The sequence below is a fragment of the Salmo trutta genome, chromosome 38 (genome assembly GCF_901001165.1).
Source record: "Salmo trutta chromosome 38, fSalTru1.1, whole genome shotgun sequence".
In the NCBI taxonomy this organism is placed as follows: Eukaryota; Metazoa; Chordata; class Actinopteri; order Salmoniformes; family Salmonidae; genus Salmo; species Salmo trutta.
Genome location: NC_042994.1, coordinates 30,308,720 through 30,330,338, shown reverse-complemented (window position 1 = coordinate 30,330,338; position 21,619 = coordinate 30,308,720). Strand labels below are relative to the sequence as shown.

Sequence of the window (21,619 nt, the reverse complement as noted above, 5' to 3'; positions counted from 1 at the left end):
ATCATTATGGGGTATGACACATTACTATGGCATAATCAAGCATGACCCAATACTATGGCAACACCAAGCATTAACCATTACTATGGCAACACCAAGCATGACGGATTACTATGGCAACCACCAAGCATGACGGATTACTATGGCAACACTAAGCATGACGGATTACTAGTGCTCAGGAAGAACCAGAACGCTTATATGGGGAAACAGGAGTGAAAAATGTAGAGGAGAGGTGATTAAGGGAGTGGGAACAGGTGTGGAGGGAAGGAGTGTGGCCTTTGGTAATTGGAGGCAATTAGAGTCATGTATGTAGGGGTGCCATAACCCTTCACAACAGTAAGTGTTTAAGCTAATGGACCTATGTAATTAGTGCTGCACTCTCATGGAAACCAATTGACATTATATTGTCAACATTGGCTTAGCTACGTTTTTTTTGTAACAATTACTATTCTACTTCATAATGTACATATTCATATTCAGGTCTAAGTCTGTGTATAGGAAAATATTGTCTGTACATTTTTATGAAATTGTTTGCGTTTGTTTCTAAACTTCGTTACCCACTACAGTCAGCAGCAGGCGATGTGAGTCTTTCAGGTGGCGCTTCTTGGGTGACGTATAATCTAGTGGACGGGACACATCTTCAACAACAACAACAACAAAGCTACCGATTCAACCCCTTCGGCAGCTTGCTAGCCAACGTAAAACCGAAACATTGAAGTTCTTTTTAAACACAATCCTGTTAACGTATATACTAGTTAACTTAAAAGTAATTTGCTTGTTGAAATTGTTACTCAGCCTAGCACTAAGCTAGTCGCTAATGCAAACTAGCTAGCTAGCTGACAACCCCAACCATGAGCTCACTAAACTACTCCTCCCCTGCTAAAGAAGATAATGTATGCTGGGCGGAGAAAGAAGCTCTGGGGCTGAACATTGTCGTGAAAGAGGAAGAGGAGGATATTACAGTAAAAGGAGAGGAAGAAGCTTTCAGAACGATAAAGGAGGAAGATCATGTTACAGTGAAAGAAAATAAAAAAACATTTGGAGTGGAAGAAGAGAGAGAGGCTGTCACAGTGGAAGAGGGGGAGGTAGAAGATTTCAGAATAAAAGAGGAGGAGGATGTTATAGTGAAAGAAGAGGAAGAACCTTCTAGAGTAAAAGAGGAAGAGGAGGCGATCTCAATAAAACTGGAGGAGGAAGACGTTTTGGGGGTGAAAGAGGAGGAGGAGACGGATCAAGATCTGATTAACACCAGTAAGTAGAGCTTATTTTGTCCTGCAGGTGTGCACAAAAAAGGAATAACTTGTGGGGGACTTTTATTTTGACATGAGGTAAGCAGAGAGGAAGTGTGTCTACAAAATACCCATGTTTCTAAAGTATGTTTAACAATATACTATATATACAAAAGTATGTGGACACCCCTTCAAATTAGTGGATTCGGCTATTTCAGCCACACCTGTTGCTGACAGGTGAATAAAATCGAGCACACAGCCATGCAATCTTCATAGACAAACATTGGGAGTAGAATGGCCTTATTGAAGAGCTCAGTGACTTTCAACATGGCACCGTCGTAGGATGGTACCTTTCCAACAAGTCAGTTCGAAAAATGTCTGCCCTGCTAGAGCTGACCCCGTCTACTGTAAGTGCTGTTATGTATTTGTATTTAATTGGGGATCCCCATTAACTGCTGCCCAGGCAGCGGCTACTCTTCCTGGGGTTTATTATGGATCCCCATTAGTTCCTGCCAAGGCAGCGGCTACTCTTCCTGGGGTTTATTATGGATCCCCATTAGTTCCTGCAAAGGCAGCGGCTACTCTTCCTGGGGTTTATTATGGATCCCCATTAGTTCCTGCAAAGGCAGCGGCTACTCTTCCTGGGGTTTATTATGGATACCCATTAGTTCCTGCCAAGGCAGCAGCTACTCTTCCTGGGGTTTATTATGGATCCCCATTAGTTCCTGCCAAGGCAGCAGCTACTCTTCCTGGGGTTTATTATGGATCCCCATTAGTTCCTGCCAAGGCAGCGGCTACTCTTCCTGGGGTTTATTATGGATCCCCATTAGTTCCTGCCAAGGCAGCAGCTACTCTTCCTGGGGTTTATTATGGATCCCCATTAGTTCCTTCCAAGGCAGCAGTTACTCTTCCTGGGGGTTATTAGGGATCCCCATTTAGTTATACTATAAAGTATAGGGAGACACGTAGTCCTTTATTAGGTCATTCATATTTCAGCTATAAGGTATAGGGAGACACGTAGTCCTTTATTAGGTCCTTAATATTACAGCTATAAGGTATAGGGAGACACAGTCCTTTATTAGGTCCTTAATATTTCAGCTATAAGGTATAGGGAGACACATAGTCCTTTATTAGGTCCTTAATATTTCAGCTATAAGGTATAGGGAGACAGTCCTTTATTAGGTCCTTAATATTTCAGCTATAAGGTATAGGGAGACACAGTCCTTTATTAGGTCCTTAATATTACAGCTATAAGGTATAGGGAGACACGTAGTCCTTTATTAGGTCCTTAACATTACAGCTATAAGGTATAGGGAGACACAGTCCTTTATTAGGTCCTTAATATTACAGCTATAAGGTATAGGGAGACACAGTCCTTTATTAGGTCCTTAATATTACAGCTATAAGGTATAGGGAGACACAGTCCTTTATTAGGTCCTTAATATTTCAGCTATAAGGTATAGGGAGACACGTAGTCCTTTATTAGGTCCTTAATATTTCAGCTATAAGGTATAGGGAGACACGTAGTCCTTTATTAGGTCCTTAATATTACAGCTATAAGGTATAGGGAGACACAGTCCTTTATTAGGTCCTTAATATTTCAGCTATAAGGTATAGGGAGACACATAGTCCTTTATTAGGTCCTTAATATTACAGCTATAAGGTATAGGGAGACACGTAGTCCTTTATTAGGTCCTTAATATTTCAGCTATAAGGTATAGGGAGACACGTAGTCCTTTATTAGGTCCTTAATATTTCAGCTATAAGGGAGACACGTAGTCCTTTATTAGGTCCTTAATATTTCAGCTATAAGGTATAGGGAGACACAGTCCTTTATTAGGTCCTTAATATTTCAGCTATAAGGTATAGGGAGACACATAGTCCTTTATTAGGTCCTTAATATTTCAGCTATAAGGGAGACACGTAGTCCTTTATTAGGTCCTTAATATTTCAGCTATAAGGTATAGGGAGACACGTAGTCCTTTATTAGGTCCTTAATATTTCAGCTATAAGGTATAGGGAGACACAGTCCTTTATTAGGTCCTTAATATTTCAGCTATAAGGTATAGGGAGACACGTAGTCCTTTATTAGGTCCTTAATATTACAGCTATAAGGTATAGGGAGACACGTAGTCCTTTATTAGGTCCTTAATATTTCAGCTATAAGGTATAGGGAGACACAGTCCTTTATTAGGTCCTTAATATTTCAGCTATAAGGTATAGGGAGACACGTAGTCCTTTATTAGGTCCTTAATATTTCAGCTATAAGGTATAGGGAGACACGTAGTCCTTTATTAGGTCCTTAATATTTCAGCTATAAGGTATAGGGAGACACGTAGTCCTTTATTAGGTCCTTAATATTTCAGCTATAAGGGAGACACGTAGTCCTTTATTAGGTCCTTAATATTTCAGCTATAAGGTATAGGGAGACAAGTCACCCTAATGGCTCCTGTGAGTCTCTCTGGATAAGAGCTAAATTACTAAAATGTTAGACTGTTCTGATTTGAAATCTCTCCACATTTTATGTCTTTTATTATTACAACTAATGTCTGATTTTGTGACATTTGGTTGAGATCTTGACTTTGTTTCTTTTCAAATGATGAAGAGGACAGAATCAAAACAACAAATTATCATTTGGATTTGGAATAAACAACCTAAAATACTGACCTCGGGTTATTGAGGGATCTAGTCTGGATTAAACCTCAGAGGAAGACAGTTTTATCATGTGCAGGTTTTATTCAGGTCCCTGTTTAGTATTTACCTAAATACACTGTTTGTCCTTGGCAGGAGAGAGACCACATTGTCACTCTGACAGCAGGAAGAGTCCTTCAGGGGAACAAGACCTAGAGACGCCCAAACCAGTGAGACCACACCAGTGTTCCTACTGTGTAAAGAGTTTTAAGTGGTTATGTTACCTAAAAGAACATGAACGAATACACACAGGAGAAAAGCCTTTCCAATGTTCCCAGTGTGGAAAGAGTTTTACCCAATTAGGGAGCCTGAAAATACATGAGAGATCACACACAAGAGAGAAACCTTACCACTGTTCCCACTGTGAAAATACTTTTTTCTCATCAGGGGACTTGCTAAAGCATAAAAGAACACACTCTGCCGAAAGGCCCTACCAATGTTCCCAGTGTGGAAAGAGTTTTATCCAGTTAGGGAACCTGAAAAGGCATTTGAGAACACACACAGGGGAGAAGCCCTACCACTGCTCATACTGTGAAAAGATATTTACCCAGCTAGCGAACTTAAAAAGGCATGAGAGGACACACAAAAGTGAAAAACCTTTCCAATGTTCCCAGTGTGAAAAGAGTTTTACAGAATTTGGGAGCATGAAAAGGCATGAGAGAATACATACAGGGGAGAAGCCTTACCACTGCTCCCAATGTGAAATGAGATTTTCCTCATCATGGTGCCTAAAATCACACAAGAGGACACACTCAGGAGAGAAGCATTTCCAATGCTCTCAGTGTGTAAAGAGTTATACCCGGTTAGGGGACCTGAAAAGACATGAGAGGAAACACACAGAATGAGCTTCATTACCGCTCCCAGTGTTGCAAGAGTTTTATCTGGTTAGGGAGCCTGAAAAATACACTCTGGAGAGAAGCTTTACCACTGCTCTCGCTGTGGATTTAAACTTACCTGGTTAAAGCAACATGTAAGTCCACACTTGAGAGAAACGTTATCAATGCTCTCAGTGTGGAAAGAGATATGAAATCAAATTATAAAAAGCAGACTCAAAAATAAATGTGTGTTTTTATTTCAACACATGACCTGAATATGGAGTATGTCAGAAAGAATGTAGATGCTCTGTGATTAAATTGCCCATTTTAAACTCACTCTCTTTGTGTGTCATTCCTGGAGCCCTACAGAGGGGTATACTACAACACGAGATAGAGGATATAGATGGAGGGGTAGAGGTGATGGAGATAGATGGAGGGGTAGAGGGGATATAGGAGATGGAGATAGATGGAGGGGGAAGAGGAGATGGAGGGGTAGAGGATATATAAGAGATAGAGAATATGTAGTTTGGAGAGCGTTTGCACATTGCAAGACGTTGCTGAGGATTCAGAATAGAAAGTTGATGCCTGGGCCTCCCGAGTGGCGCAGCAGTTTAAGGCACTGCATCGCAGTGCTTGAAGCGTCACAACAGCCCCGGGTTCGATCCCAGGCTGTCACAGCCGGCTGTGACTGGGAGAACCATGAGGCGGCGCACAATTGGCCCAGCGTTGTCCGGGTTAGGGGAGGGTTTGGCCGGCTGGGATTTCCTTGTCCCATCGTGCTCTAGCGACTCCTTGTGGCGGGCCGGGCGCAGTGCACGCTGACTTCGGTCGGCAGCGGGATAGTGTTTCCTCCGACACGTTGGTGCGGCTGGCTTCCGGGTTAAAGCGAGCAGTGTGTCAAGAAGCAGTGTGGTTTGGCAGGGTCGTGTTTCGGAGGACGCATGGCTCTCGACCTTCGCCTCTCTCCCGTCCGTACGGGAGTTGCAGCGATGAGACAAGACTGTAACTACCAACTGGATATCACAACATTTGCGACCAAAGGGGTAAAAGTTACAAATAGAAAATAAATGTTGATGCCTGGCCAACTTGTAAATTATGTAGAACTGTAGAATGTAGAATGTAGGCATTCTAAATACATATGTAAGCCATCTTGCCTATGTGCAAACGCCCTCAATACTACATCTGCCTGATGTATCACACTTTGGGCAGACGTACACTGAGTGGACAAAACATTAAGGACACCTGCTCTTTCCATGACATAGACTGACCAGGTGAATCCAGGTGAAAGCTATGATCCCTTATTGATGTCACTTGTTAAATCCACTTAAATCGGGGTAGATGAAGGGGAGGAGACAGGTTAAAGAAGGATTTTTAAGCCTTGAGACAATTGAGACATAGATTGTGAATGTGTGCCATTGAAAGAGTTAATGGGCAAGGCAAAAGATTTAAGGGCCTATGAACAGGGTATGGTAGTAGGTGCCAAACGCACCGGTTTGTGTCAAGAACTGCAACGCTGCTTGGTTTTTCCACGTTCAACAGTTTCTCATGTGTATCAAGAATGGTCCACCAACCAAAGGACATCCAGCCAACTTGACACAACTGTGGGAAGCATTGGAGTCAACATGTGCCAGCACCCCTGTGGAATGCTTTCGACACCTTGTAAAGTTCATGCCCCAACGAATTGAGTCTGTTCTGAGGGCTGAAGGGGGGGGGGGGGGGGGGGTCCTTAATGTTTTGTACACTCCCAACTGGTAAAAAAATCCAAATAAAATAACATTAGCTGATCACCTGCAGTACCACCGTGGACCACAGGTTAGTACTCTACGTTATGCAACTAGGCTACAGTTCAATCCAAGGGAGAAGATAGGCATTTTTGACATTGTACTTTTACATGAAATTGATTTTTTTTTTTTATAAACAAGATGAAATGACATCATGTGATTGTTCTGGGGAAAAATACAAAGTTGGTTCAACCCTTTAGACTGGTGGAAATTGTCCTGTGTGGATTGAGCCAGATGGAAATGTTTCTAACAGAAGAAATATAATAAGCATATGCCCATGGTAGCAATTAAAAGACAACAATTTGGAGAACATGGAGAAATTATCAGACCAAAGGTGAGGACTCAACACTTCACCTGACACAAGACTGAATCCAAACATTACAGTGGTGAGGACTCAACGCTTCACCTGACACAAGACTAAATCCAAACATTACAGTGGTGAGGACTCAACGCTTCACCTGACACAAGACTGAATCCAAACATTACAGTGGTGAGGACTCAACGCTTCACCTGACACAAGACTGAATCCAAACATTACAGTGGTGAGGACTCAACACTTCACCTGACACAAGACTGAATCCAAACATTACAGTGGTGAGGACTCAACACTTCACCTGACACAAGACTGAATCCAAACATTACAGTGGTGAGGACTCAACACTTCACCTGACACAAGACTGAATCCAAACATTACAGTGGTGAGGACTCAACGCTTCACCTGACACAAGACTGAATCCAAACATTACAGTGGTGAGGACTCAACGCTTCACCTGACACAAGACTGAATCCAAACATTACAGTGGTGAGGACTCAACGCTTCACCTGACACAAGACTGAATCCAAACATTACAGTGGTGAGGACTCAACGCTTCACCTGACACAAGACTGAATCCAAACATTACAGTGGTGAGGACTCAACGCTTCACCTGACACAAGACTGAATCCAAACATTACAGTGGTGAGGACTCAACGCTTCACCTGACACAAGACTGAATCCAAACATTACAGTGGGGAGGACTCAACGCTTCACCTGACACAAGACTGAATCCAAACATTACAGTGGTGAGGACTCAACGCTTCACCTGACACAAGACTGAATCCAAACATTACAGTGGTGAGGACTCAACCCTTCACCTGACACAAGACTGAATCCAAACATTACAGTGGTGAGGACTCAACACTTCACCTGACACAAGACTGAATCCAAACATTACAGTGGTGAGGACTCAACCCTTCACCTGACACAAGACTGAATCCAAACATTACAGTGGTGAGGACTCAACGCTTCACCTGACACAAGACTGAATCCAAACATTACAGTGGTGAGGACTCAACGCTTCACCTGACACAAGACTGAATCCAAACATTACAGTGGTGAGGACTCAACGCTTCACCTGACACAAGACTGAATCCAAACATTACAGTGGTGAGGACTCAACACTTCACCTGACACAAGACTGAATCCAAACATTACAGTGGTGAGGACTCAACACTTCACCTGACACAAGACTGAATCCAAACAATACAGTGGTGAGGACTCAACGCTTCACCTGACACAAGACTGAATCCAAACATTACAGTGGTGAGGACTCAACGCTTCACCTGACACAAGACTGAATCCAAACATTACAGTGGTGAGGACTCAACGCTTCACCTGACACAAGACTGAATCCAAACATTACAGTGGTGAGGACTCAACGCTTCACCTGACACAAGACTGAATCCAAACATTACAGTGGTGAGGACTCAACGCTTCACCTGACACAAGACTGAATCCAAACATTACAGTGGTGAGGACTCAACGCTTCACCTGACACAAGACTGAATCCAAACATTACAGTGGTGAGGACTCAACCCTTCACCTGACACAAGACTGAATCCAAACATTACAGTGGTGAGGACTCAACCCTTCACCTGACACAAGACTGAATCCAAACATTACAGTGGTGAGGACTCAACACTTCACCTGACACAAGACTGAATCCAAACATTACAGTGGTGAGGACTCAACCCTTCACCTGACACAAGACTGAATCCAAACATTACAGTGGTGAGGACTCAACACTTCACCTGACACAAGACTGAATCCAAACATTACATTGGTGAGGACTCAACGCTTCACCTGACATAAGACTGAATCCAAACATTACAGTGGTGAGGACTCAACGCTTCACCTGACATAAGACTGAATCCAAACATTACAGTGGTGAGGACTCAACACTGGTGATTTCGTGTGCCTTTTACATTTACTGTAGTTTTTGCAGTATTTGTCAATAACAACATCTGAAAATACTGTGGATACCCGTCAGTAACATAAGAATATTCATGAACATTTTGGGGTAGGTGCAACGTTAAAAAAAATAGACTGCAAGGGTTTGAGTGAGAGGTCTACCTGGTGCCTCCAAGTGGCCACACACCTCTCTGTGCACAGTTCCTAAGTCATTCCATTGCACTTTTATGACTCAAGGAAAGAGCCTTCAGCTATGAAGTGCTTTTTGGAGCTCTCCTAGTTGTGCTGTTGAGGAACTGAAGGGAGTACACTTGTAGTTTTCTGTTTGGAACACAGCCCTACGTCCCCACAAACACACACTATCTGTTGTTTACGCAATCCCAACAAAAATTCCATTATGAAATCGTAATCAGGTAGGCCACTATTGACAACTTATTCTATTGCCAACATGACCAGCTAATATATAAAATATGGTCTTACAGTGTTAGGGCTTTGCTTTACAGCATGCCTCTTGATTTACAGCATTCCCCTCACTCAGAAAACACATCAAATGCAAATGTTTACGGGAGGGATCATGTAGAGTTTTCATTCAGGTCTTTCTGTCTAAACAAACACTGTTTGTCTTTGGCAGGAGAAAGATCAGACTCAGTGAAACCCCAGCCAGAGACATCCAAACCAGCTAGACGAAACCACTACTCCCAGTGTGAAAAGAGTTTAACCATTAAGGGGGGCCTGAAATCACAGAAGAGAATAAACACAGGAGAGAAGACTTTCCAATGTTCCCAGGAAATAATTATGGAGTTATGGAGCCTGAAAACACATGAGATGACACACACAGGAGAGATGCATTGAAAGAATCCACACAGCAGAGAAAAATATCTTTCTCCCAAAATATATTTACCCAGTCAGGGAACCTGAAATATCACTAGGGAAGAGTGTGGAAAGAGATTTTGCATATCACATACAATGTCCTCAAAGTATTCACACCCCTTGACTTTTTCCACATTTTTTTGTGTTACAAAGTGGGATAAAAATTGATTTAATTGTTTAATTGTTGTTTTTTCAACAAAATACTCTGTAATGTCAAAGTGGAAGAGATTTTTTTTGTTATTAATGGAAAATAAAATACATTTCTTGATTAGATAAGTATTCAACCCCCTTAATCAATAAATGTTAGAATCACCTTTGGCAGTGATTACAGCTTTGAGTTTTTATGGGTAAGTATCTAAGAGCTTTGCAAACCTGGATTGTACATTATTTGCCCATTATTTTTGTATTTATTATTCAAGCTCTGTCAAGTCTTGCCATAGATTTTCAGGCCGTGTTAAGTTTAAACTGTAACTAGGCCTCTCAGGAACATTCAATGTTGTCTTGGTAAGTAACTCCAGTGTATATGTGGCTGTTATTATCCTGCTGAAAGGTGGATTTGGCTCCCAGTGTCTGCTGGAAAGCAGACTGAACCAGGTTTTCCTCTGGGATTTTGCCTGTGCTTAGCTCTATTTCTTTTCTTTTGTATCCTAAAAAACTCCCTAGTCCTTGCCAATAACAAGCATACCCATAACATGATACAGCCACCACAATACTTGAAAATATGGAGAGTGGTACTCAGTGATGTGTTGTATTGGATTTGCCACAAACATAATGCTTCTTATTCAGGACAAAATGTTAATTTATTTTCCAATTTTTTGGCCTTATTACAAACAGGATGCATGTTTTGGAATATTTGTATTCTGTACAAGCTTCCTTCTTTTCACTCTGTCATTTAGGTTAGTATTGTGGAGAAACTACATTGTTGTTGATCCATCCTCTGTTTTCTCCTATCACAGCCGTTAAACTCTAACTGTTTTAAAGTCATCATTGGCCTCATGGTGAAATCCCTGAGTGGTTTCCTTTCTCTCTGGCAGTTGAGTTAGGAAGGACGTCTGTATCTTTGTGATGACTGGGTGTATTAATACACTCTACAAAGTATAATTAACAACTTCACAAGGCTCAAAGGTATATTCAATGTCTGCTTTTTAATATTTACCCAACTACCAGTTGGTGCCCTTCTATGCAAGGCAATGGAAAACCTCCCTGGTCTTTGTGGTTGAATCTGTGTTTGAAATTCGATGCTCGACTCAGGGACCTTACAGATAATTGTATGTGTGGGGTACAGATATGAGGTAGACATTCAAAAATCATGTTAAACACTATTATTGTACACGGAATGAGTCCATGCAACTTATTATCTAACTAGTTACTCCTGAACTTATTTAGTCTTGCCATAACAAAGGGGTTGAATACTTATGGACTCAAGACATTTCAGCTTCTCATTTTTTATTAATTAGTAAACATTTCAAAAAACATAATTCCACTTTGACATTCTGGGTTATTGTGTGTAGTTCAATGACACAAAATCTACATTTAATCCATTTTCAATTCAGGCTGTAACACAACAAAACGTGGAAAAAGTCAATGGGTGTGAATACTTTTTGAATGCACTGTAAACTTGAATTAACACACACACAGTGCTCCAACACTTTTTGACTGAGAATGTGTTTTTGTTTTAAATGAAATTGTACAAGGTGTACTCAAAGATACATTTGTAACTTAAAACATGAATTTAATATGGATGTCAGTTTGAATATGGAGGACGTCAGTTTCAATATGGAGGACCTCAGTTTGAATATGGAGTACGTCAGTTTGAATATGGAGGACGTCAGTTTGAATATGGAGTGAGTCAGTTTGAATATGGAGGACGTCAGTTTCAATATGGAGGACCTCAGTTTGAATATGGAGTACGTCAGTTTGAATATGGAGTGAGTCAGTTTGAATATGGAGTGAGTCAGTTTGAATATGGAGGACGTCAGTTTGAATATGGAGGACGTCAGTTTGAATATGGAGGACGTCAGTTTGAATATGGAGGACCTCAGTTTGAATATGGAGTACGTCAGTTTGAATATGGAGTACGTCAGTTTGAATATGGAGGACGTCAGTTTGAATATGGAGTGAGTCAGTTTGAATATGGAGTGAGTCAGTTTGAATATGGAGGACGTCAGTTTGAATATGGAGGACGTCAGTTTGAATATGGAGTGAGTGAGTTTGAATATGGAGGACGTCAGTTTGAATATGGAGGACGTCAGTTTGAATATGGAGTGAGTCAGTTTGAATATGGAGGACGTCAGTTTGAATATGGAGGACGTCAGTTTGAATATGGAGGACGTCAGTTTGAATATGGAGTGAGTCAGTTTGAATATGGAGGACGTCAGTTTGAATATGGAGGACGTCAGTTTGAATATGGAGGACGTCAGTTTGAATATGGAGTATGTCACTTTCAATATATACGCTCTGTGATTAAATGATCATTTTCAAACTCTGGCTTTGTAAATTTTCTGTGTGTGCGTGTGTGTGCGTGTATTAATGGTTTGTTCCTCCAGCACTACAGATAATCAAGAGCGTGTGTTAATGGTTTGTTCCTCCAGCACTACAGATAATCAAGAGCGTGTGTTAATATGTTTGTTCCTCCAGCACTACAGATAATCAAGAGTGTGTGTTAATGGTTTGTTCCTCCAGCACTACAGATAATCAAGAGCGTGTGTTAATGGTTTGTTCCTCCAGCACTACAGATAATCAAGAGTGTGTGTTAATGGTTTGTTCCTCCAGCACTACAGATAATCAAGAGCGTGTGTTAATATGTTTGTTCCTCCAGCACTACAGATAATCAAGAGCGTGTGTTAATATGTTTGTTCCTCCAGCACTACAGATAATCAAGAGTGTGTGTTAATATGTTTGTTCCTCCAGCACTACAGATAATCAAGAGCGTGTGTTAATATGTTTGTTCCTCCAGCACTACAGATAATCAAGAGCGTGTGTTAATATGTTTGTTCCTCCAGCACTACAGATAATCAAGAGCGTGTGTTAATATGTTTGTTCCTCCAGCACTACAGATAATCAAGAGCGTGTGTTAATATGTTTGTTCCTCCAGCACTACAGATAATCAAGAGCGTGTGTTAATATGTTTGTTCCTCCAGCACTACAGATAATCAAGAGCGTGTGTTTATCTGTAGTGCTGGAGGAACAAACATATTATCAAGAGCGTGTGTTAATATGTTTGTTCCTCCAGCACTACAGATAATCAAGAGCGTTCTGCATCTGATGCCTCTTCCTCTATTGTTTCCATTTGGATCTCATAATATAATAATATAGTAAAGACTCTTTTATCTAAAGTGACTTCCGGTCATGTGTGAATACATTTGACATATTGGGAATGGGACCCACTGTCCTGGCGTTGGAAGAGGGTGGCTTTAAAGGGACAACATCAAATTAAATGTTATTGGTCACATACACATGTTAAGCAGATGTTAATGTGAGTGTAGAGGAAATGCTTGTGCTTCTAGTTCCGACAGTGGCAGCAATATCAAACAAGTAATCTAACAATTCCACAACAACTACCTAATACACACATGGTTTCATGTAGAGGTGAAAAAAAGACAGATCAATATTGTCCAATTCCATATTCAAATGAGTATGCTACTAAGCAGGATCAATAAGTTATCCAGCGGACTTTAATAAAGAACCAGAAGTTACTATTGAATTTCTGATTTATAAAAAAAAACCAATACTAAACTTAGATATGCGTTTTTGGTTGTTTTGGTTATTCAATTAGAGACCATGAAAATTTCAAGTTTATTTTGAAAAATATATTAAAACATATCCCCATAATAATTAGGCAAGTTAGCTAATTATCTCATTGATCTTGTTTGTTGAATCCACTTTAGGTCTAAATCTGCATAGAGGAAAGTATTACCAATTCAGAACAAATTCTTATTTACAATTACTGCTGGCTAACTCATTGATTCTGCTTTGTTGTACCCCTCAGGTGTAAATATGTCTAGTGGAAAGCATATCTGTAAGAAGTAAGAGAACACATGTCATCTGGTTGTTTTGAAATGACTTCTTATGACATTATTTGCCAGAATAAACAATGTAGTGAATATTTTCCTAAACTGCGTTACTCACTCCAGTCAGCAGTGGGCGATGGGTGTATTTCAAGTGATGCTTCTTGCGTGACGTATAATCTAGTGGACCGGGCGCTTACTTTTCAAAAAACAACAACATGGCTACTGATTCAACCACCTCCGTAGCTTACCAGCAAACATAAAACCAAAGCATTGGAGCTCTTTGGACCATTATATAGGTATTAACCTCAGCGTTTTAAACACACTGTCTGTGTATAAAGCTGATTCATTTAATATTGACGTTGTTAGTCAGCTCTGGTTAAGATAGCCGAGCACTATAGGCTAATCGCAGTTCTGCCCCTGAGCAAGACAGTTAACCCACTGTTCCCCGGGCGCAGAAGACACATTTCAGTTGAAGTCATTCAGTTGTACAACTGACTAGGTATCCCCCGTTCCCTTTCCCTAATGCTTATTAGCTAGCTAACATCCCAGACCATGAGCTCAATAAGCTACTCCCCCCCTGCTAAAGAAGAGGTCTGCTGGTCCGAGAAAGAAGCTCTGGGACTGAACATTGTCGTGAAAGAGGAAGAGGAGGATATCACAGTGAAGCAGGAGGAGGAGATGACTGTCAAAGAAGAAGATAAAGAAGCTTTTGGAATGAAAGAAGAAGAGGAGGAGAAAGCTATGACATTGAAAGAGGAAGATGATGTTACAGTGAAAGAAGAGGAAGAAGCGGATGTTTCAGTGAAAGAAGAGGAGGAAATAGCTATCACATTGAAAGAGAAATATACCACATTGAATGAAGAAGATGATGTTACAGTGAAAGAAGAGGAAGAAGCTTTCAGGGTGGAAGAGGATGTTTTAGTGAAAGAGGAGGAGGAAGAAGCTTTCAGGGTGGAAGAGGATGTTTTAGTGAAAGAGGAGGAGGAAGAAGCTTTGAGAGTGGAAGAGGAGGAGGAGACTGGAGATCTGATGAACACCAGTGAGTATTGTCTTAAAAACAGGGGCACAAATTCTGCAGCTGTGTGGTTTTAGAGGGGTATTCTACTGAAGTTATACACTTTAATAATTTTATTCTGTAGGCATTGTTAAAGCTAGAAAGACTGGGGGCAACCTAGCCCAATAATTAACTAAAGCAGTCTGTTACTCCTTACAGTCCAAGGACATGTTCTGTTTTACAGGCAAATTGGCTCTGGAAGCCAAAAAGAGCCAAAAACTCAATCGAAACGTGAATCGATTCTCAATTGCGGTACGGTTCTAGAAACACAAGTCTCTCGACTTTCATATCATCACATCAAAAATAATTTCACAAATGTGAAATGCACACTTACTGTTTTAACCGGTTACGTTTGTGGCTTCCGTCTTCCCGTTTACACACTGGTGTTCGGAGATGCATATAGCTAACTAGAGCATGTAGTCCACGCTGTCTTCCGTCTGTTTTCTGTAAACACGCTGCTGTAACATGGAGATATGGCCGTGTGAGAACACAAACCCTATAAAGGTGTGTTTCTATTGAACCTTTTAGTTGTTTTTAATTTATTATTTCTTGCTGATATGAAAGATATGGTCCTTATTTCTACCAAAACCAATGTGTGTTAGTGTGAGCATCAGGGCTCTTAACAAAACTCAATGACTCTTATGTGTAATGTAATGGAACTGAGTCATGATCAAATGACACTTATGTGTAATGTAATGGAACTGAGTCATGATCAAATTATTCTTATGTGTAATGTAATGGAACTGAGTCATGATCAAATTACTATTGTGTAATGTAATGGAACTGAGTCATGATCAAATTATTCTTATGTGTAATGTAATGGAACTGAGTCATGATCAAATGACACTTATGTGTAATGTAATGGAACTGAGTCATGATCAAATGACACTTATGTGTAATGTAATGGAACTGAGTCATGATCAAATGACACTTATGTGTAATGTAATGGAACTGAGTCATGATCAAATTATTCTTATGTGTAATGTAATGGAACTGAGTCATGATCAAATTACTATTGTGTAATGTAATGGAACTGAGTCATGATCAAATTATTCTTATGTGTAATGTAATGGAACTGAGTCATGATCAAATTACTCTAATGTGTAATGTAATGGAACTGAGTCATGATCAAATGACACTTATGTGTAATGTAATGGAACTGAGTCATGATCAAATGACACTTATGTGTAATGTAATGGAACTGAGTCATGATCAAATTATTCTTATGTGTAATGTAATGGAACTGAGTCATGATCAAATGACACTTATGTGTAATGTAATGGAACTGAGTCATGATCAAATTATTCTTATGTGTAATGTAATGGAACTGAGTCATGATCAAATGACACTTATGTGTAATGTAATGGAACTGAGTCATGATCAAATTATTCTTATGTGTAATGTAATGGAACTGAGTCATGATCAAATGACACTTATGTGTAATGGAATGGAACTGAGTCATGATCCAGAGCTAGGGGCAATTCACAAACGTTAACAATGGATCTAATGCTCCTATTTAGGATATATTTTTCACATTTAAGCCAAAACATCTCTGAATATCTATTTTTGTAGTGCTTTGTTCAGTCTCAAAACTCAACATCCCATGAAAATATGATTATTATTTTTAAAACAAACATGATTTGAAGCTCTATATTATTTGTTTTTAAAACATCTATGGTGTTGTTAGGTCCTTAATATTGAGTTAGGCCTATAAGGTAAGACAGACTGATCTGATTGAAATCTCTATGGTGTTATTAGGTCCCTAATATTTGAGTTAGGCCTATAAGGTAAGACAGACTGAGTCAATAGAAATATGGAACTTTGAGGGTTTATGAAATAGCCTCTCTGGTAATTTAATAGGTCGTTATCAATAAAACGTCACAATATGGTGCCGAGTGTTCAACTTGTCTGCTGAGAGGTAAGGAGACCTCAACTCCACTAAAACCCTTGACAACTACGTGCCGTTTTCAGGGGATTGGTAAATAAATGTTATAACTATTTGGTTTTAATATCATCACCTCTTTTAAGCGCCTAGTTAGAACTACACATTTCTGATTATTCCACATGTATCTCTATCAGAGTTAAACAGCAGTAACTGTATGCTTTTCATGATCAGTAAACACCAATCGATCATGTATTTTCAGATATGTGAGGGTAGCCAGATCCATTAGCTAAGCAAACAAGGTGTCATTTAGCTTGCTTCATCAGAGATTAGGCTTTTGGAAAGAGTTTGACATCGGCAAGTCCTCCTCCTGGTAAAGTTGTCAGTCGGACCAACTGTCATCACCACTATAGATGGCAAGAAAATATAGCCATCTAGTTTATCCCCTGAACGTTAGCTAGTTAACTAGCCATATTGACGTAAACTGTTATTAGCTTGTTAACTAGCCATAATGACATAATCTGTTATTAGCTAGTTAACTAGCCATATTGACGTAAACTGTTATTAGCTAGTTAACTAGCCATATTGACGTAAACTGTTATTAGCTAGCTAGCTATCCATATTGACATGATCTGTTATTAGCTTAGGTAGCCAATTTGACGTGGTCAATAAATCTATTTAGCCTTTCATGTTTTGTCAGCAGCCATTGCGATTAAACACTATTAAGATACAGTATATAGTTTAAACAGATTTTTATGGGGATTTTTTTAATGCTAATTCGTTTTCCGCTGGGCTGTGGAAATTGACTCAGGAGTGTTTTAAAAACAATGCTGAAAAGGGGCTAATGTTAGCTAATTTCGCTAGGTAGGCCTACGTGTGTTGGAGAAAAAAGTACCATAGGTCTATTCGCCACTATTTTTAGCCAACTGTACAAAGTTTCCTCATATACATTTTTACATTTTAGCAGATACTATTATCCAGAGCAACCTAATCTAAAGTTTGTAAATCTAGATATATAATTAATCAGAGATGTGTTGCACCACTTAATTTTAAACCTGGATTAGTTAATGTAAGGTTAAATCACTAAACTATGGTTAGTGACACGTGTCAATGGATTCACCATAGCAACATGTTCTAATTCTTTTTCCTTGAAAACAAACCAGCACGGGTCATTGCTAGATTACTAGATAGTTAGCAAAGTGAGTTTTCACTTCAGGCTAATGATTTAAAAAAATGTTAATGAGTTAGCTGGCTAGTTGAATTGTACATTCACGGATAAACCACAGGAGCTAAAATTGTGAATCACACCTAAAATAAAGCACATACATGGACATTTGATGAATTTAAACTTCCTCAATCAGTAGCAGTTTAAATGAAACTACATGTACTTTTTTTTAAACAATGGAGCATCAAGATTACATTTGATCTTGGATTAAAGTCCAAATTAAAGTTAGTTTAGCAGAAGGATTACATATATCTAGGATTAATTCAAATCTAGGTTTTAAGTTTGGTGCAACAAGATTACGTATAAAACCTTGATTTAACTCAGTTTAAGAGTTAATCCATGTTGGTGAAACCCACCTTAAATGTAGTAGTGTTTTTATTAGCCTAGAAAGCACTACAGCCACTCTGTGATGACGCTCTTTTATTGAGGGATCTTGTCTAGATTAAACCTCAGACCATTTTATCATGTGGAGGTTTCATTCAGCTCTCTTTTAAACCAAATACTATGTTTGTCTTTGACAGAAGAGAGACCAGACTCTCACAGTGGGAAGAGTCCTTCAGAAGAAGCAGCCCCAAAGACATCCAAAAGAGTAAGACCACACCACTGCTCCCAGTGTGGAAAGAGATTTATCAGGTTAGGGCACCTAAAAGAACATAAGAAAACACACACAGGAGAGAACCCTTTCTACTGCTCCCAGTGTGGAAAGGGTTTTAGACACTCAGGCCATCTAAAAGTGCATGCAAGAACACACACTGGAGAGATGCCATATCAATGCTCCCAGTGCGATCTTTTCTTTTACTCATCAGGGGTCCTTAAATCACATGAGAGAACACACTTAGGAGAAAGGCCTTTCCAATGCTCTCAGTGTGGAAAGAGATTTACCCGGTCAGGGAATCTGAATATGCATTTGAGAACACACACAGGGGAGAAGCCTTTCCACTGCTCCCTGTGTGGAAAGAGTTTTACCTGGTTAGGGAACTTGAAAATGCATGAGAGAATACACACAGGAGAGAAGCCTTTCCACTGCTCCCTGTGTGGGAACAGTTTTACCTATTTAGTGACACTGAAAAAGCATGAGTTGACACACACAGGAGAGAAGCCTTTCCAATGCTCCCAATGTGGAAAGAGTTTTACCCAGTTAGTGAACCTGAAAAGGCATGAAGGAACACACACAGGAGAGAAGCCTTTCCACTGCTACTTGTGTGGTAAGCGTTTTACCCAGTTAGTGAACCTGAAAAGGCATGAAAGAACACACACTGGAGAGAAGCCATATCAATGCTCCCAGTGTGGAAATACATTTTTCTCATCACGGGACCTGAAATCACATGAGAAAACACACTTAGCAGAAAGGGCTTTCCAATGTTCTCAGTGTGGAAAGAGTTTTACCCGGTTAGGGAACCTGAATAGGCATTTGAGAACACACACAGGAGAGAAGCCTTACCACTGCTTAGACTGTGGAAAGAGCTTTACCCAGCAAGGGGACCTGAAATCACATGAGCGGACACACACAGGAGATAAGCCTTTCCAATGCTCCCAGTGTGGAAAACGTTTTGCCTGCTTAGGGAACTTGAAAATGCATGAGAGAATACACACAGGAGAGAAGCCTTTCCACTGCTCCCTGTGTGGAAAGAGTTTTACCCAGTTAGTGAACCTGAAAAGGCATGAAGGAACACACACAGGATAGAAGCCTTTCCAATGTTCTCATTGTGGAAAGACATTTTCCCAGTCAGAGGACCTGCAATTACATGAGAGAATAGAGAGGCTGTGTTTTGACATATAGTACCAGTCAAAAGTTTGGACACACCTACTCATTCAATGATTTTATTTATTTTTACTGGCAGAGCTTGAGAGGATCTGCAGTGAAGAATAGGAGAAACTCCCCAAATACAGGAGTGCCAAACTTGTAGCGTCACACACAAGAAGACTTGAGGCTGTAATCGCTGCCAAAGGTACTTCAACAAAGTACTGAGTAAAGGGTCTGAATACTTATGTAAATGTCATATTTTTTTGTGTGTGTAGATTGATGAGGGAAAAGGCTGGTTGAGAGAATGCCAAGAGTGTGCAAAGCTGTCATCAAGGCAAAGGGTGGCTACTTTGAAGAATCTCAAATATAAAATATATTTTGATTTGTTGAACACTTTTTTGGTTACTACATGATTCCATATGTGTTATTTCATAGTTTTCATGTCTTCACTATTATTCTACAATGTAGAAAACAGTAAAAATAAAGAAAAACCCTTGAGTAGGGTTTGAATGAGTAGGTATGTCCACACTTTTGATTGGCACTGTATACAGTTGAAGTCAGAAGTTTACATACACTTAGGTTGTAGTCATTAAAACTCGTTTTTCAACCACTCCACAAATTTCTTAACAAACTATAGTTTTGGCAAGTCGGTTAGGACATCTACTTTGTGCATGACAAAAGTAATTTTTCCAACAATTGTTTACAGATAGATTATTTCACTTATAATTCACTGTATCACAATTCCAGTGAGTCAGAAGTTTACATACACTAAGTTGACTGTGCCTTTAAACAGCTTGGAAAATTTCAGAAAATGATGTCATAGCTTTAGAAGCTTCTGATAGGCTAGTTGACATCATTTGAGTCAATTGGAGGTGTACCTGTGGATGTATCTCAAGGTCTACCTTCAAACTCAGTGCCTCTAAGCTTGACATCATGAGAAAATCAAAGAAATCAGCTAAGACCTCAGAAAACAATTGTAGACCTCCACAAGTCTGGTTCATCCTTGGGAGCAATTTCCAAATGCCTGAAGGTACCACGTTCATCTGCACAAACAATAGTACGCAAGTATAAACACCATGGGGCCATGCAGCCATCATACCGCTCAGGAAGGAGAAACGTTCTGTCTCCTAGAGATGAACATACTTTGTTGCGAAAAATGCAAATCAATCCCAGAACAACAGCAAAGGACCTTGTGAAGATGCTGGAGGAAACAGGTACAAAAGTATCTATATCCACAGGAAAACGAGTCCTATATCAAAATAACCTGAAAGGCCGCTCAGCAAGGAAGAAGCCAGACTACAGTTTGCAACTGCACATGGGGACAAAGATCTTACTTTTTGGAGAATGTCCTCTGGTCGGATGAAACAAAAATAGAACTGTTTGGCCCTAACGACGAACGTTATGTTTGGAGGAAAAAGGGGGAGGCTTGCAAGCCGAAGAACAATATCCCAACCATGAAGCACGGGGCTGGCAGCATCATGTTGTGGGGGTGCTTTGCTGCAGGAAGGACTGGTGCACTTCACAAAGTAGATGGCATCATGAGGGAGGAAAATTATGTGGATATATTGAAGCAACATCTCAAGACATCAGTCAGGAAGTTAAAGCTTGGTTGCAAATGGTTTTCCAAATGGACAATGACCCTAAGCATACTTCCAAAGCTGTGGCAAAATGGCTTAAGGACAACAAAGTCAAGGTATTGGAGTGGCCTTCACAAAGCCCTGCCCTCAATCCTATAGAAAATTGTGGGCAGAACTGAAAAAGCGTGTGCGATCAAGGAAGCCTACAAACCTGACTCAGTTACACCAGCTCTGTCAGGAGGAATGGGCCAAAATTCACCCAACTTATTGTGGGAAGCTTGTGGAAGGCTACCCGAAACGTTTGACCCATGTTAAGCAATTTAAAGGCAATGCTACCAAATACTAATTGAGTGTATGTAAACTTCTGACCCACTGGGAATGTGATGAAAGAAATTAAAGCTGAAATAAATCCTTCTCTCTACTATTATTCTGACATTTTAACATTCTTAAAATAAAGTGGTGATCCTAACTGACCGCAAACAGGGATTTTTACTAAGATTAAATGTCAGGAATT

General features: G+C 40.0%; 1 long non-coding RNA gene and 1 pseudogene across 1 annotated transcript; both read left to right on the top strand.

Annotated features, from left to right (window-relative positions):
* Positions 1-1,162: 1,162 nt before the first annotated feature.
* On the top strand, positions 1,163-4,476 carry LOC115177720 (uncharacterized). The gene is made up of 2 exons (XR_003872467.1): positions 1,163-1,248; positions 4,014-4,476. It is a non-coding gene; the product is annotated as an uncharacterized LOC115177720 (long non-coding RNA).
* A 9,637-nt stretch (positions 4,477-14,113) lies between these two features.
* On the top strand, positions 14,114-19,501 carry LOC115177649 (gastrula zinc finger protein XlCGF57.1-like; annotated as a pseudogene).
* Positions 19,502-21,619: the final 2,118 nt, after the last annotated feature.